Source organism: Piliocolobus tephrosceles, chromosome 19 (assembly GCF_002776525.5).
Source record: "Piliocolobus tephrosceles isolate RC106 chromosome 19, ASM277652v3, whole genome shotgun sequence".
NCBI lineage: Eukaryota > Metazoa > Chordata > Mammalia > Primates > Cercopithecidae > Piliocolobus > Piliocolobus tephrosceles.
In genome coordinates this window covers 49,960,181-49,977,533 of record NC_045452.1, presented here as the reverse complement: position 1 = coordinate 49,977,533, position 17,353 = coordinate 49,960,181, and the positions used below count along the sequence as shown (strand labels likewise).

Here is a 17,353-nt window from a genome sequence, read left to right as displayed (position 1 = left end):
GTCCGGGGGCACCCGGGCACGCGACGACTCGGCTGAATTAGGGCGTCCTGCAGCTCCCGGGGCGAGGAGGCGCTCGGTCTTTCTATTCTGCCCTCAGAAGGGAGAGGACAGGTGGTCCTGGAGTGGGAGTCAGTTCAGGCTGCGGGCTGTGCCACGCGCGGAGGTCCGGGGACCCCACCGCCGCCTCCCCGAGGCCCGCCCCGCCCCTTACGACCCGACCCTGCAACCTCCCCGCGCGGGCTTCCGGCCGCGGCGACCCCGGCCCGCGCTGTTGAGCTAGCTAGTTCGCTGACAGAGGCCTCGAGGGCGGCGGGGCGGGGCGGGGCTTCGGCGCTGGGGGCGGGGCCTCCAGTGGGCGGGCGGGGTTTTGGCGCCGCGAGGTGGCGGCAGCAGAGCGGCGCAGAAGGGAGGGGGCGGCTGGCCGCGCGGAAGGAGTGAGTCACCTGACCGCTGCCCTCGCCGCCCGCCAGCCGCTCTCGCTGCAGTCAGTCGGGCCGCGCCGCGCCTCAGCTCCGGTGAGTGGCTCGGCAGTCCCGCCGGCCCTTCTCCGGGAGGGTTGGCGCGGTCAGAGCCGCGGGCCTGTGAGGGGAGGCCCGCAGACAGGTCCGGGGGAGGCGCGGGCGGGCCGGGGGCGGCTCTTTCTGGGCTGGGCGGGGCGCGGGGGGCGCGTAGCGGGGCTCGCGGGGGGCGCTGGTAGCCGGGATTCTGGAAGTGGCCCCGACACCGGAAGGGGCGTCCCGTCGGCGCCCGAACCCCCTGCACAGCAGGAGCTGTTGTTTACCTGCGCGCGCCGTACTTTACCCGGGGCGGGCGGGGACTGGGGGCCGCGGGGTCTCTGCCCCACCCCCGCTCCCCGCCCTCGGGCGCCAGCCCGGCCCCTCGCCCGCGGCCCGCCCGGGCTGTGACACATCAGCACCGCCCTCGCGGCTGGGGCCCCGTATTGTCCTCCGCCGCCTCCCACCGCTATGCCCAGCCTCGCGTCTACTCAGCCTGGTGCCTGTCGCGCGTGGAATCGCGTAAGAAAAGCCGAGTTTGTGGCTGGGGAGAGAAGGCCACCGTGCTGAGATGCATTTAGCGAAGACTGGTTTTGGGGACCGGAGATCCCAGGACTCCCTTTGTTGGAGTTTTGCCCACGCGTTGTAATTAAGCCTCGCACAATATGGTGAGAGTGGGCGTTGATTCTGGAGACACCAGCTTTGTGCTCGTGTAATGTAACACGAGTGCCGTTGCTTCCTCATTCTTACACGGCAGTTTCATGTCATTGAGTAGAATTGTGCGGAATGCTTTTATGGAGTGAGGCTTCTGCGTTCAACTTGTTTTGATTCCAGGTAAAGTGTAGTAGTAATTGTGAAAGAACGTGTATGGGGAAAACGAGCTACAGTGTCACGCTTGGAGAAACAAAGAATGTTTTGTAGGATGCTTTGCTTTTTGGAAAATTGTATAGGGGTATGGACTGTTACCCATGGAGGATGCTATGGGAATTTGGTCATGTATTTGAACACACTTTACATCAGAGGGTTTGTACTGAATGCAGTTCAGAAGGATAAAGGGTGGAAATCCCAGATGTGTTAGTGGCAGAGCACTTGAGCGCTTCACATAGCCAAGCAGAGAAATGGGAAGAGGCTTGCTTCTTCCTGGTCTTTGGGTAGTGGTGCAAGGGCTGGGCTGGGCTTGGCTTGAAGGCACTTGCCACTTCTGCCTTTGGACATCTTAAGGAAGGTTAGGGAAGAAAGGCTCCTGGTGAGTCAGCCTGGAGTAGGGTGGCTTTGGTGTAGTGAATCTTGTATTGCTGTTTAACCTATGGTTCTGTCAAGTGGTTTACTATTGTTCAGTATGTTGGTTGATTAACAAGGTAGGATGACTCTTTAAAAAGTTGGGTTGCTGAGTCATTCGCCCCAGCCTGAGAGGTAATTAGAAACAGCTGGTGCAGATACTCTCATCACATGCCTCCACTGTAAAAGGCCAAGGAGCACTCTAGAGGGGTTGCTTCAGAAGGCCGAAGGGGACCCAGCTGGGGTTGTTTTGATCCAGGTTATCAGTGGGTGAAGTGGAAGAGCACTCTTAGGCAGTGGCCAATAGCACTGAGGCGGTGTTTAAACCCAGAGTCTCGTGACCTGCTGTGTGAGAATAAATTTGCGCTGGAGAGAGCTAAAACGGGGGAAGAAATTTGCAGCTAGGGGTAACCCAATAAAAAAATTGTAACAAAAATATTTGCTACTCTTACTGGACTTAGATTCCTTTTTGTGGTTTTTGTTATGTGGTCTATAAATTTCAAGCATTGAGCTTAATTTGTGCTTCATAAAAATTTGGTTATGAGTACGCAGAGGGGACTTGCTGTTTCTCAAGACCCTTGGCTTTTCATGCATACACAAGAAGTTTCAGGAGTCAGAGGAGGGTAAACACAATATGAGTGGAATTAACAGGTCTCATTGGGTCAAGCCTGGAAAGAGCTGTTTAATGAATGGCCAACCATAAATACCTGTCTCATTGTCTTGATTGTATGACACTACTGCCTTTACACCTGGTGTCATTGCTTCTTGCTTTGAAAAGGAGCACACAACCCAAATATTTGTGAACCCTCATTGCAAACAAAGTTTAGGAATGGGACATGTAGAGCTGGGAATTTGACCCTTTGGTGGAAAAAATGATGATTCCTATTAATGATAGTTCATTTAAAACATTTTATATTAGGAAAAACGGTTTATTTTGTTCCTTTATGTCTGGGACTACAGGAGATTAGAAATCATGAATTTTGTAAGTATTAGGGCCTCTAAGGTGGGGTACAAGGAGGTTCGTTTGGAAAGACTATATTAAAACTTTTAAAACTTTTTATTTAATTTAAGAAAGACATTAAACTTAAAAATACAGACTAACAATAGCGCATTCATATTATATAATGCGCGTGCATGCCCTCCACCCCTTTGTTGTTGGGGGAACATAGCCTGTTAACCACTGTCAGTAACATTCTTTCAGCAACCGGAATGCTTGTTCTTTTATGGTTTCCTCCTAAGAGTTCTTTCAGACTGTTCTTAATATTCCATTTAAGTTTTATAGGTAGTTCTATTGTCTGTATATTTTACTTTACAGATTAGAAGTTTGAGTGTAAACTTCTTGTTGCATTGTTGATATTGGGGATGGAAATACAAAAAATACAGAATTTCATTTGGTAACCTGTATTTTGAATTTGGAGACAAGCTCACTGGTTGGTTTGTTTAATGTATGTTATCTGAAGTGCAGTGATGTGTAAAAAGGTGCAGTGGAAATACTCGAAGATGATCCACACATTGGAGTGTAGTATGTATATGGAGTGTAATATGTATATCACACATTCTGTAAAAATTACTTTGTACTGTCACTCCTCGAAGTCTGTGTGTGTGTTTTTTTTTTTTGGCCAAGCTTACACTCGCTTAATGAAGATTACTAAGACGACAGATTCAGTGAATCCCTTGGGAAGTGGCATTTATTCTGAATATCAACCTCCTGCTAGTGCTGGTGGCGGGTGGCAGCGGTGAGGGTGGTATTTACCATTCAGTTAAATCTCATGTGCCATGTGCCTTCTACACACCTGTACTGTGAGGTGTGTGAGGTGATGCTCAGAATAACAGTTGCAAAACCCTTTAAAATTACCACGTGTCAGAGATTCTCTTCATTGTGCTGATCTCTCCGTGACTTATGTTTTAGGAATCACCACCTCTCTTCTAATTTTCTGACTTATGTTCTGTTAATGAGAGAATTGTCTTCACCCTAAAACCTGCATTCTGTGAGCATTCTAAACAGGGTTTATTTTATGTGGTGGAACGATGATTTTTAAGATTGTTTTGTTTTAAAATGTATGTCAAATGAGGTAATGTACCGATGGCCAAGGTATGGGTAATTTGAGTGCAGTTTGCCAGAATCCACACCCCTTGGAGGGAGTAAACATTTCAGGACTGCAGATAAAACATTGACTTGTTCCACTAGCCCGAAGCCCAGGCACCTGACTTCCACAGTGCACTAACATAACTGAAGTCTGAGTTTGATCACTGTACAGTTGACAAAGAAGCAGTAAGCAGAATGGTTAAAAGTAGATCTGGAGCCAGACTGCTTAAGGTCAGGTTCTGGTTGTGTCACCCACTTTAAAGCCTTGGGCAAGCTCTTCCGCCTGGTAACTGGTGCCTCATTGTTTCCTCTGTAAAACAGGCATGTGATAGTAGAATCTCTTTCAGAGAGATTGCTGTGAGGGTTAAATTCATTAATATGGGGTAAGTGGTTAGAACAGTGCCAGCTTTATAGGAAACATCAATAAGTGTTAGGTGTTACTATCTCTTGTTCAGAATCAGGGAAGTACTTAGTTACACAGCAATGTTTCGTAGCTGCTGAGAGGTGAATCGCCGCCATTTATCACAAGTGAGACTGGGGAGTGCAGCGCAGGTTGCTGCTGCTGGAAAAACAACTCGGGGAACACTCTTACGTTAAGTCAGTAGCACCATCTCAAACATACATTCAACTTCTGAGGGCAAGGAACACAGGACATAGCTTTTTACTTAAAGGAATCTTAGTCTCAGCGGAGTGCTTGAGGTAGTCACTAACCGGTTAATTGAAACTGGCTTTTATGAAATAAAAACACTTGCTATTCTTTGGCTAGCCTTTTCCATGTTGTAGTTGACATTGTGGCCTGGCAGCTTTAGTAACCTGTCCACCCCTCCCTTCTTGTTAATACCAGAACAGAACTAGCTTCTCAGTACATATTCCTGGGCCCTATCCAGTTTGTTGGAAACATTTGGAATGTAAATTTGTATGCCAGTTAGTTTCTTCTAAGTATTATGTTTTCTTTAGATGATATGCCCATACTAATACAGAAAAATTATCCATGAAATGGATATGAATACAATGCACGTATTTATCATATAGCTTTTTGTACCTGTTAGTAATTCCAAAAGGTTGTGTTATTGACCATTCTTTCAACCAGAGTGTAAGTTTCCTGATGATGAGAATCTGTGTCTTTCTGTTTTATCTCCTATGGCACACTGAATATACCTTGGCTGTGTTTCTTTAATAAACTGTTGGTTGCTGAACTGGGTGGTATGATATGTGTTCATTCTAGTTCTGTGGTTTTGAAACTTGGGAATGTTTAACAGATTAAAGGAGAGAACATCGTGTATTGTACCTTGTAAGTGTACACTGAGTTGAAATTCTTTTGATTATTTAGCTTTCTACTTTCTGTTTTTTATCATTGGTGTGATTATTGAGAAAGCAGCTGGAATTAAGTAATTCTAGTTCATCTCCTAAGATAGACATAAAACTTGTCTTGTGACTTATTTTTACCCATAATTGGCTTAGAATTGAATTGAGCACAATATAATTTGGTTTTCTAGATGTTAAATGTCTTATACATCTAATACTTTGAATATCATCACTCCTCTAGGACAGATTCTTTGTTTTATTTAGGATTAGGGACAGGTTAGAAAATATTCATAGGAAAATAAAAGCTGTCTTGAAGCACACATGAGGAAGAAGAAATAGTGGTAGCCAGAATCTTGGTTGTTAATGACCAGTGTAGGAGCACAGTGGGCATGTAGTGAAGTTGGCTGACAGCTGGTTCCTTTCTCAGTACCGGCACAATTTAGAAAATGTTGCATTAATGCAGCTGAAATTTTGTGCAGATCATGTTATCTGAAAAGTAATTGTAAACACTTTTCTCAATGCCTTAGGAAAGTCATCATTCAAGCTAATATTTTTGTAACAAACTATTCCCAATTTTTTTTTTTTTTTTTGAGATGGAGTATCACTCTGTCGCGCAGGCTGGAGTACAGTGGTGTGATCTGAGCTCACCGCAACCTCTGCCTCTTGGGTTCAAGCATTTCTCCTGCCTCAGCCTCTGTAGTAGTTGGGATTACGGGGCACCCCCCCCCCCACCATGCCCAGCTAATTTTTGTGTTTTAGTAGAGATGGTTTTCACCATGTTGGCCAGGCTGGTCTCGAACTCCTGACCTCAAGCAGTCCACCCACCTCTGCCTCCCAAAGTGCTGAGATTACAGGCATGAGCCACTGTGCCTGGCCCCTAATTATTCCCAGTTTCTATCAGGTAAAGTTATTTTCACTTTTTAAATTTATTATTTTTTTAGATCAGATCGGTCATAGTGGACAGTTGCACTCTACTTCCCCATCCTTCGTTAAAGTGGAATTACACTAAAAAATGCTTTCAATTCCTTTGTAGCCTGGACATTAGTAATAGCCTACTTCCAAGGCTATAGAGTAAATAGTATAGTAAGGAAAATGTCCCTCCCTCCCCCTGCACACCTTTTTTCCAGTTATCTCTTCTTTTTATTGACTTGTCTGCCTCCAGGACCCTAGGGAGGTGTGTTTGTCCTAAGGAGGTGAACTCCTCAGGGTCCTATTGAAGAAATAGGGAGACCTATCCACCCAACTTCCTCTTTACTGATATCTTTGTATACTTAATGCCTTATTCCTTTTCTAAAGTGTGCCAGCATCTTTTGGAAGTCAGCTAGATTAGTGCAGTTGCTCATCCATCAGTTTATTATAAAATATGTGACTATAAAAGATTGAATGATTTATTAGGTGATTTCATTAATATGTGTTTTATATTTAAATATTATTTTAAAAAATGTACAGTGGTTATCTGATCTTGGCGCAGACCTCTTCAATTTCCAGTGTACCTGATGTCTCTTTATCGACTGTTTTTCTAAGGTATATTTTCGACCTGGCTCTGGGTACTCACCTAGGTAAGAGTCATCATTCAGGTTAAAAGAAGTAAGGGAAAAAAAGCTTTTGGCTCTTGTAATCTTTTTTTTTCTCTCTCTCACATTAGCAAGAGACTGTTGAAGTAAAAAGCATTTTGCCCAGCCTCCTCGGGTTCTTTGCTGGCATGCCTTCAATTTCAGTTGTCATCCAGAGAAGTCAAAGGAAATGCTACTTGGGGATGAGCATGTAATTACGATTAACTTTCCCTACTTCGTTGTCTTTTTGTTGTAAAGGACTGTCACAAGTGCTATTCAAGCTGTAAGTTTATTTTAAAGTGTATTTTGTCTCTGAGGGTCTCCTGTCTTTGGACTAGTTTGTCTTTTCCACACCCCAGAAGGGCTGGGCCGCCTTTTCTTCTCTGAGCAGGTTGGCAACAGTGGTCACAAATAGCGGAGGAGCTGAGATTCTAGAGAGCTATGCTACCACTGCTTCTCACATGCCAGTGTGGAAATAGCCTCTTCTTTTTTGTTGAATTAGCTTGGAACAGCTCTCTAATCTCTGAAGAGTGAGGAGGAACTGTGTTTTTAAGTTTCAAGGCTAAGGCACTTTGTTCTCATTTCTCCCTGTTCCTGCTGCTGTTCTCCCCAAACTCACCAAACACATATTTAACTTTCGGTATATGTGGACAATAGGGTTGCTAAATTCATTTCAGTATTTTTGGCATTCCTACATGTTAGGCATTTGGTTTACATTTAACTTATGAAACAAATATTTAGGCTTTTATAAGCTGGGAACTTTTCCAGATATTGGCAATAATGAACTTTTCAGAAGTTACAGTCTAATAGACAGGCAAACCATTCCCATAGCATGCTATAGTAGCAACATAGTAAAACATGCTATGGAACCATAGATATTAGAAGCCTAAGTTTTGGGAAATCAGGAAAGCCTTAGGGATGTTTAATGATGAATGCATAGGTTAGTGGAGGAAACAGCTTGTATCAACTCAATTTGAGAAGCTTAGTTGTGAATAAGAGTAGAGAGAAATAGATTTTAGTAGGGGGAAGTTAGGTCAGGAAGTGTGTGTGTGTGTGTGTGTGTGTCTAAAAATCCAGTCAATGGAAAGGCAACGTCCTTGTTTTGTCCTTGGCAAGTTCCTCTTATGGTTGCAAGATGGCTGCCACAAGTTCAAGTGTCACAAGAAAATATGACTAAGTTTCCTGGAAGAAGAGACACTTTTTTTTTCCCTAGGTTGTTTCTATCAGTGAGAAAAACTTTTTCCCTAAAGCCTCATAGTAGATGCTACCCTGTCCCTCTCTCCTCTCTTCGTAGGTCATCATTGCACACAAGCCAGTGCCTAAATGAGTCAAGGTCAAGGGGTATAGCACAGCTGTGATGGGCATAAATGGATTGTGATTCATCTTAGGTTGTGACTGGGGTCTACCTACTGGGAAGTTGATGGCCTCTGGTTGAGAGAGATACGTGAGCACAATCAGGGTTTGGTTAGAAAGTGAGGGGGTGAATGGTGTTGTGCAGTTAACGGTGACATCCTTGTCTACTAGCCACCGCTACACATAGATGCAAACTTGTGAGGAGAAAAATAAAATATGCTTGTCTTTGGATGTGGAATTTTAGGTGACTTTTTTTCCTTTTATATGCCATTTCCTTCTATGATCAAGTAGCAGTTTTACAATCAAATCAAATCAATAGTTTATTTAAAAATTATTTTAAAATTGAAAATGCCAATTTTGTCAATAAATACATATAGAAGAAATAAATTTTTTTCAGTACTTTAAACATTTCAAAAGTTCCCTGCCATTGTCTTATTCCTTTCAGGGAGAGGAGAACATATAATTATATCTTGTAGTTTCTGATTATGTGTATACCAAGAGGACTACTCTGTCCTTCAGTCCATAGTGCACACCCACCTGTGGTCTGTATGGCTTGCACCGAGTGCTGAGGCCAACCTGGCTCAGATAGAAGGGTTAATTCATTGGCTAGATGCGTCAGGATTCTTTAGAACCAAATTCTTGAATCAGGAGTACAAACAGGAACATCTTCCCTTCTCTGCACACTCATTCCACTCCTCGAAGGGAAAGCTGTACCGTGGTTAGCTTATTTGTCATTCTTTATACAGTATTCTTGTAGTACTCCTAGCTTTTCTGTTTTGCTGTATGTGTACATTGTAGAAAGATTAAATCAAGCTAATTAACATGTCCATTACCTTACTTACCTTTGTGTGTGTGGTGAGAACCTTTAAATCTACTCTCTTAGCAATTTTGATATACAGTAGGCTCCCCACCCACTGTTTGACTTTCAGCAGTTTGTTACCCGTGGTCAAATGAAGTCCAAAAATATTAAATGCAGTAGATATTTTGAGAAACATCACATTCACATAACTTTTATTACAGCATATGGTTATAGTTGTGTTTTAATCTCTTATTGTACTTGATGAAAAAGCATAGTATATATAGGGTTTGTTACCATCTGCAGTTTCAGGTATCCACTGGGGTTCTTGGAATGTATCCCCTGTAGATAAGGGGGACACCTGTGTATGTTGTTACAAGTATGGTCACTGTGTAAAAGCACTTTTATATTTCATTCTTGTTCCTTCTCAATCCCAGGTTTGGGTGCTTCCTGTGCTGTGAAACACAGGCAGACAAATAATGTAAATCCTAAACACTTGAGTGTTGTAAATTTACAAAATGCAAAGTAATTGCTCAATGGTGGTTTCTTTTTGAGAGTAACAAATAGACTGTGATAAATCGCCAGAATAGGCTTCTGAACTGGTATTATTTTTTTGGATAGAATTTAGAAAGACTTATACTACCAATGTAATTTTTGTCTCAGATAAATGCAGTAGTATTTACCTACTTAGTAGTTCCTTAAATGCTATTTAAACTGAGATATATTTCAACTTTATTTATAGGCCACATATTGTTCCTTATTTGGCTGAATCTTGTGGTTATCATATAATGAAAAGTAGTTACTGCGATCACTGGTGCAAAATCTGTAGCTTGGAAATCCTCATTTTAGAAATGATTATTTTGACTCTCAAGTTAAATAATGAAAAATAGACTTACGTTTTTAGTTTTAGCTATGTATATTGAGAAACTGTGGCGCTATGGTGGCTGTTAGGGATCAGTGGATTTGGTTGTTTTTAAGTAAGGCATTTCAGTTTAGTATCTCTACTTGAATAAAACAGTTTCAGGTTTGTGATTCATGTGATATACTGATTGCTGTACGGTAACTTCTGCTTTATTTAATTAAAATTGTTAACTTTTTTTTATACTCAAGCACCTCCCCCCAACCCCCTTTTTGACTCAATTTTATTGTGAGTTGGTGTATAATTAGGAATTTGAAGAGCACTTTTTTTGTTTGTTTATTTTGTCTTTTCAGTTACTATGCATACTATGTGTGTCAATTCTTAAACCTATAGGGGGTCATTTTGGCTATCAACTAGTTTTAGGGCTTTCGCCTCCTAAATAATAGGAATTATGGTTATAATTTTTACAGTTTAAAAACAAGATGGCATCTGAAGAATCTTTATTTCATTATGAAAATAGTACATGGATGCTTAATCCTCTATATTGAAAGTAACTTGTAGTGAAATACTTTTTAGCGTTCTTTTCTTCTAGTTTTCCATATGTAGTATGTATAACTATAGACCTTGATGATTTAAGTTGAGTGCAGTTTAGTGTCAGGTTCCTTTCAGTGATGCATGAGATTGGTTATATAATCCAGTGAGTGTTATTTAGAAATTAATTCACCAGACCCTGCTGTGGTGGCTCACGCCTGTAATCCCAGCAGTTTGGGAGGGCGAGGCAGGCAGATCACCTGAGGTCAGGAGTTCGAGACCAGCCTGGCCAACATGGTGAAATCCTGTCTCTACTAAAAATATAAAAATTATCTGGGTGTGGTGGTGCTCGCCTGTAATCCCAGCTATTTGGGAGGCTGAGACATGAGAATCACTTGAACCTGGGAAGCAGGGGTTGCAGTGCGCCAAGATTGCACCACTGCACTCCGGCCTGGGTGACAGAGTAAGACTCTGTCTCAAAAAAAAAAAAAAAAAAAAAAAGCCACCAAATACTGATTAATAAGGGGAAACTTGTTCCACAAATGCCCGTTTAATCTGTTTGTCTAATAGTGTTCGTTCTCATCACACACAGGATACTTGGGGTATTTCTTGTACTCCTTGTTCTTCCATCCCTCCTCAGTTTTACCTTTTCCTCCCCCACATACCACTTGAGTCATGTAACATGAATTGAAATGTAATATTTGGACTTGGGAGCAGAGAGCTTTTCAATCTTTAAATTATTGCCCTTCTCAAGGCTTTAGTTTCCTTATCTGTAACAGAAGCGGGTCATCCTGGATGAATGTGCTCTTTTAATTGGAAATTCTTTAGGTCTGTAAAATTAGCATTTATTTTGGGCAGACTTGTGCAATTTTAATATTTTCATTTTATCTTGAGATACTTATTAAGCTTAACTGAATTTTTATTATAGGAAGTGTTAAGCCAGGTAATTTACGGAAGATCACACAGTTCATGATACCAGTAGAGCATTAATCTGATTATCCAGGGCTGCTGGTAGCCTTAAAATAACCTAAAACTTGATTTCCTGTCGTCCTTAATAATTCTGTGTGTTCAACACTTCATATTTTTCAGAGAGCTTCGTGAGACAGACAGGGTGGGAGCTACCTACTTAGGCTATCTGTTCAGTTTCACACATGCGCATTTGCCCTTGTTCACGTGGCTAGAACTTGCCTTGATGGGTCTTTCCTCCTCATTTTCCTTTAGCAGAATTCTCTCATTTTTTTTTTAAACACCAAGTCTTCTTTTTATTTTAGGTTTCTATAAAATTTAATTTATTCTTTAGTAATTTATTGTGAAGCATCTGTTAAGTTTTAGAGCCTTACCATGTAGTGACAAACCAATTGTCAGTAGGAAATATCTACTCTAAAGGGGGAAACGTAATCGGCAATCTTTGGGAGATTTCAGTCAAAATAAATGTGAACTATTTTTTGTAACCAGGGCACATTTTTTGTGTTTATAGTTATTTATTCTAGCATTTTTCTGATTATAAAGTAATATGTATTTATGGTTAAGAATTTGAATGCAGAAACAAAAAAAATAAAAATTAGCTAGATCTTACCATGCTAATATTTTAATAAATACCCTAACAAGGCATGGTGATGGTGATGAGGGTGGCAACCAAGATTTCTGGACATATGGAATTTGTGATGCCTGTTAGACATACAGGTAGTAATTTGAGTGTGCAGTTGGCTGGATGAGTATGAAATTCAAGAGAGAACTCAACATTGGACCAAATACGAATATGAGAGTGTTCAGCAAGGCTGTGAAGTAATCATGTCTCCACTATGGGTCCGGATGTGTTCACCTAGAGAATGTGTGCAAAGAAGAAACTAGAGGATTGTGGTATCCTGGAAGCCAAGTGAAGACAAGGTTTCAGGAAAGGAATGATCAACCTGTTAAGTATTGCTGAGATGCTGTGTAAGAAGACTGAACATTTGCCATTTGGTGATGTGGAAGCTGTTGAGCTTCACTAAATTGTTTCTATGGAGTGGAGGGGGAAAGGCTTGTTTGAGCAGGCTCAAGTGAAATTGGGAAGAGAGGGAAGAGACAGTGTGAGTATGAATGGTTCCTTTTGGAAATTCAGTACAGGATAGCAAAGAATTACAGATCAAGGGGTATAAGGAGGGTCAATAAATTTTAAGAGAGGATTCATTATTCATCAGTTCCATTAAAGGCAAATGCAAAATTTTATTTTTTGCTTGGTTTTCTGATGGAAGTTCAATAGATTTCATCAGATTCTGTAAGGCAGAGAACCAGTGCTTTAGTGATTTGGCAGTTCAACAGCTCATTTTTCTGGAGGATACCCTTAAATTTTTAACTGATTTAAATTAGTATTCGCCAGTATTAAATAGTATGTATAACACTGTACCCAAACAAGATGTCTTTTCTGTATTTTTTTCTTTCCATCTCTTAGTTATGTTAAAATCATTTCAGTTCAAAATTTTCTCTATCAAATGCCTTTTCTACTTGAAGACTCCTAAAAAAGTTACACTAATAACTTGCAACCAAGTTATCAACAATTTACATTTAACTAAGTTTTGCTACTTTTGTTTACTATCTATCTAAACATTTTAAGTTGTGTTTTTAGTCAAAGTAATACATGTTCTTGTTTTTTCTTTTTTGTACAGAGAACAACTTTATCTGCTGCACCTCACCCCCTAATTCTGCTTCAGAGTTATGTGCAATGTTTACTGATTTCTGCCATTTAATTTTTTTGATGGATACCTCTGTCTTTCTAAGATGTTTATATCTCTTTTTATCAACCTAAGACATTATCTGTTGACTTACTGTGGACGACGATTTCCTTTACTATCTCTCCACGTGTATTTGTAATCTTATTATTAATTCCACTTCTACTCTTGATCACCTCTGCAACTCCAGCTCTAAACGTTTTTTTGGTTTCTTTTTCTTGTCTCATTAATTTAAGGCAGTGCCTTTTGACTCTGCACATTGTAAGTTGTATGGAAATACTGTTCCCATTCTCCCTGATTCTGTCTGCCAGCCTGTTTTATTTTGTCAAGGTTAATAATATTTACATTCTATGCTATAGTTACAATTAAGTCTCCCATTATTTGTCTATTCTAAAAGTTGAAAGCCAGTTAACCAGTTTTGTTTGTGTTATAGCAATGCTGTGTCAATACTGGGCACTGAGCTGAGAAGTGTAGTCTTGTATTTCTTTCCCTACAGTTTCAGTGCTGCCCTGTGCTACTCAAAAAACATTTCTAGCATCAAATTCAAATAATAGCTGATGATTATTAAGCATTCATTATGTGCCAGACATTGTCCTAAGAAGATTAAATATATTATTTCATTTGGATCTCCCCCAAAAGTACTATTCTTGTTCCTAGATTGCCAGAAAAAAAAATTGTCACAGAGATGTAAAGTGACATGCTCAACTGACAGTGGAGTCCTCAAGTTGTAAAGTGCTATTAATATTTTGTGCTGTCCCACCCATAGGTATCCCTAGAGCAGCTAGCTGCCGTTTGACAGTTTCTGGAAAAGTCTTTATGTCCTTACTTGTGCTCCCTGATAACAACTCTATCCTCATCTTCAGCCCGTGATTGTGGGATTTTAGGGGTATCTGAGGCATAAGCATTTAGAAAGTGGTGTAGACAAACCTTGGAGGAGGCTGAGTTGGGAAATTTTACGCGTTGGGGTAATTTTCATTCTTTCCTTCTTTCCCCCTCCCCTCTTTCTTGTGGGAGCCTTAACTGGGATAGTAACAATTGCACCCGCCTCTCTGCCCATTAGTTGCTCATCTTAGAAAACCTACAGTTAACATCATATTTAGTGGTGAAATATTTAACACTTTCCTTATATGGGAATGAGATGAGGATACCCACTGTCACCACTCTCACTATTCAGTCATTGCAATAAGGGAAGAAAAATAAATAAGCATAAAGGTGGGAAAGAAGTAAAATTGTCTGTGTTTGCAGATGACATGATTTTCTGCCTAGAAAATCCTATGGAATCCACAAAGCAGCTATCTTAACTGGTAAGCCAATTAAGTAAGATTGCAGAATTCACAGTTGATATTTAAAATGATAATTTTGTTTTTACACAATAGCAACAACAACAAAAAAATGAAGTTAAAAAAACCAACTCTATTTGCAGTAACTATAAACATTAAATGCTGAGGAATAAATTTAGCAAAAGCTTCACAAGCCCTCTTTACTAAAAAGATCATAATAATGCTGAGATAAAGAATGCCTAAGTAAAGAAGATAGATGCCCTATTTATATACTGGAGGACTCAGTTTTTTAGATATTGGTTCTCCCCAAATTGATCTATATTTTCATTGCAGTCCTAATCAGCTGTTACAGTAGCATTTAATAAGAATTAAAAAGCCCAGAAGAATTAGACATTTCACAAAAGGAGATATACAAATGGGTAATAAGCACATGTAAAGAGGCTCAACATCCATTACTTATCAAGAAACGCAAAGTAAAAACCACAGTGAGATACCACCACACATATTAGGATAGGCAGGATTAAAAAGATGACAGTACCAAGGGTTAATGAGAATGTAGAGCATGGCTGTCCCACCTTTTGGCTTCCTTGGGCTGCATTGGAAGAATTGTCTTGGGCCACAGATAAAATACACTAACAACAATAGCTGACGAGCTACAAAGAAAAAAAAAAAGTCCATGCATGATTTTCATGGTATCTGCCACCACAGATGAAGCAAAACAGTCCTCACATTCAAAGAGATGGACACATCTTATGTAGAGCATTCTCATTAATTGCCATACATTGGAATTGTCATACACTACTGGTAGCAAGGTAAAATGATACAGTCACTTTGGAAAACTATTCAGCAATTTCTAAAAAGTTAGACATGTGCCTATAATATGACTCAGCTCTTCTACTCATAGGTGTTTACCCAAGAAAAATGAAACATGAAATATATGTCCATGCAAATGTTCATCAAAGCTTTATTACAATAATCCCAAATTGAGAACAATGCAAGAGTACATCTTTATTATAGTAGTCCATCAGAGTCAAATGGATAAACAAATGGTGGCATATCCATGTAATGGAGTGTTAGTCTGTAATATAAAGGAACATCTGATGTATACAACAACATGAATGAACCTCAATCATTAAGTGAAAGAAACCCGAAGAGTACATAATGTGTCATTCCATTTATATAAAAAGAAAATGCTCATTAATCCATAGTGACACTAAAGCAAATTATTGGTTACCTGGAATCTAGCACAGGGAAGGGCACATGTCAGTGCCCTTGGTGGAAGGGGTGTGTGAAATTTTGAGGACTAATGCAAATTTCTTTGTCTTGTTTGGAGTGGTGGTGGTGGTTTTATGCACATATACAGTTGTTAAAGGTCATTGTATTGTATGCTTTAAATAGATATGGCTTATTCTATATTAAATCATACCCCAAAGTTGCTTAACAAATAGTGACTGACAAATGCATGACAGAAAATATGTATTCAGTGAATAAGCTTTATTGATGTGGACCAATTCTAGTTACTAGTTCACATTTTCATAACAGATAACAATCCTATTGAGAATCAAGTAGCAGCCAAATATGTTAAGCGAATAAAAGACTTCATTGTTTCTTAAATTCTTTGTAGTAAAAAGGTGTAACAGTGGAATCTGTTAGTCTTGTTTTGGTTCTGGAGCTTGGGTTTCCTATGTTTCTTCTCATCTTTGTTCCTGTGTTTACTTCCAAGCTCTTCTAAACTTATGACCCGGAATTATCAAAGTTGGATTTGTTCATTTGGGAAGTAAAACACCATTTGTTTTTGATCTCTGAAGTAGTTTTTCAAACTTCTCTAACAGTTCAGACTCTTCTCCTCTAAGCTTAACCTTAGTTTCATAATTTCAAATATGGATTTAGATCCAGCAACTATAACAAAAGGTCCATGACTTAGCTATATAGTTTTTAATATTAGGAAAAGTCAATGAAAAATATTGCCTGTATGGAACCTCACATGATGTTGTAATAATCATGAACTGCAGTAATTGTAGTGATTGCCTCCCACCCCATTTTTTAAAAAGCGGTGGCATCTTTCGTTACGTAACAGTTCTAATGTAAATTGCCAGGTTATTTACTCGTCTAACAATGTCATCATTTTTGGTGTTGCTGTAAGTTCCTCTGCTACTTACCTTAGTTCAAACTTTTTTTTGTTTCCCATTTTCATTCAGCCTTTTCAAAATATGTTTGTTGGTGTACCTTATCCAATAACACTTAAGGCTTTTCTTAAGGCTGAGAGAAATAACTTTAGAAAATGTGATTATCAAATCACAGATGTTTAAGCAGTTATGATATTTAAGCCTGTAAACGGTTAAAGAAAATAACAACTTGGTCACGGAGTTACTCTTCCAGGCTCTCCTGGCAGGTGAGTCAGGTCTTGGGACTTTGGGAAGAATGTTGTCTTAAATTATTGTCCTGAATTAAGTTTCCACAGACTTTTTGATGTTAAGTTTTTTTTCAGAATTATGGAATGATGAAGAGCCATGTCTTTAGAAAGAATTTTTCTTACGGGAATCTCCACCTTAAATTTAAAATCATTTTAAAAATAAAGACCCTTAAAGGAGAGTCAAAGGTGTAGACACGGGATACTGTTGGATCTTTGCCATCCACTTGAAACATTAAATATAAGGTTCACCTAATTTCAGAAGAACACTCAAACTTTGGGTATCTTAGGTATATTGTAACAGGAACTGACTGGCTTAGGGGATTTTGAAGCTTGGGCTTAGGGAGCTAAGAAAGATGTCATAGTAAGAGGAATTTGCCTGTCTTCTGAGCCATTGAAGACCGTGCCCTGAAATTGAGTGAGGTGAAAATAATTGACAGGTTGATGAAGGTGATGTTAGGCAGAAACAGTGAGGAGGCAAAGGTGGAAATTCCAAATAGCCACTAGAAATGGGAGAAGGCAGGTTTTGAGGAATGGACTGGGCTGCAGATCAGGGCACTGCTTTTATAAAAAGGCTGGAAGTTGCCCATATGCACCGTTCCTGATGTCCACTGGCCACCAATTGTGGCCGGCCACACACACACACACACACCCCCGTTGACTAACAGAGAACTGTTTGTGAAATAATTGTTCTCGTTAA

At 40.1% G+C, this 17,353-nt stretch overlaps 1 protein-coding gene across 4 annotated transcripts in view; it reads left to right on the top strand.

The window, feature by feature from the left end:
- Nucleotides 1–353: 353 nt before the first annotated feature.
- BACH1 (BTB domain and CNC homolog 1) overlaps nucleotides 354–17,353 on the top strand; it is a 49,071-nt gene continuing 32,071 nt past the window's right edge. The window contains exon 1 of one of the 4 annotated variants that reach the window (XM_023190230.2): nucleotides 354–515. The gene's annotated coding sequence lies outside the window, so the exon portion shown is untranslated. Of the gene's footprint in view, nucleotides 516–929; nucleotides 1,163–1,198; nucleotides 1,329–1,697; nucleotides 1,741–17,353 lie in introns of those variants that run through there. The other 3 variants (XM_023190243.2, XM_023190236.2, XM_023190252.1) reach the window with 3 other exon arrangements.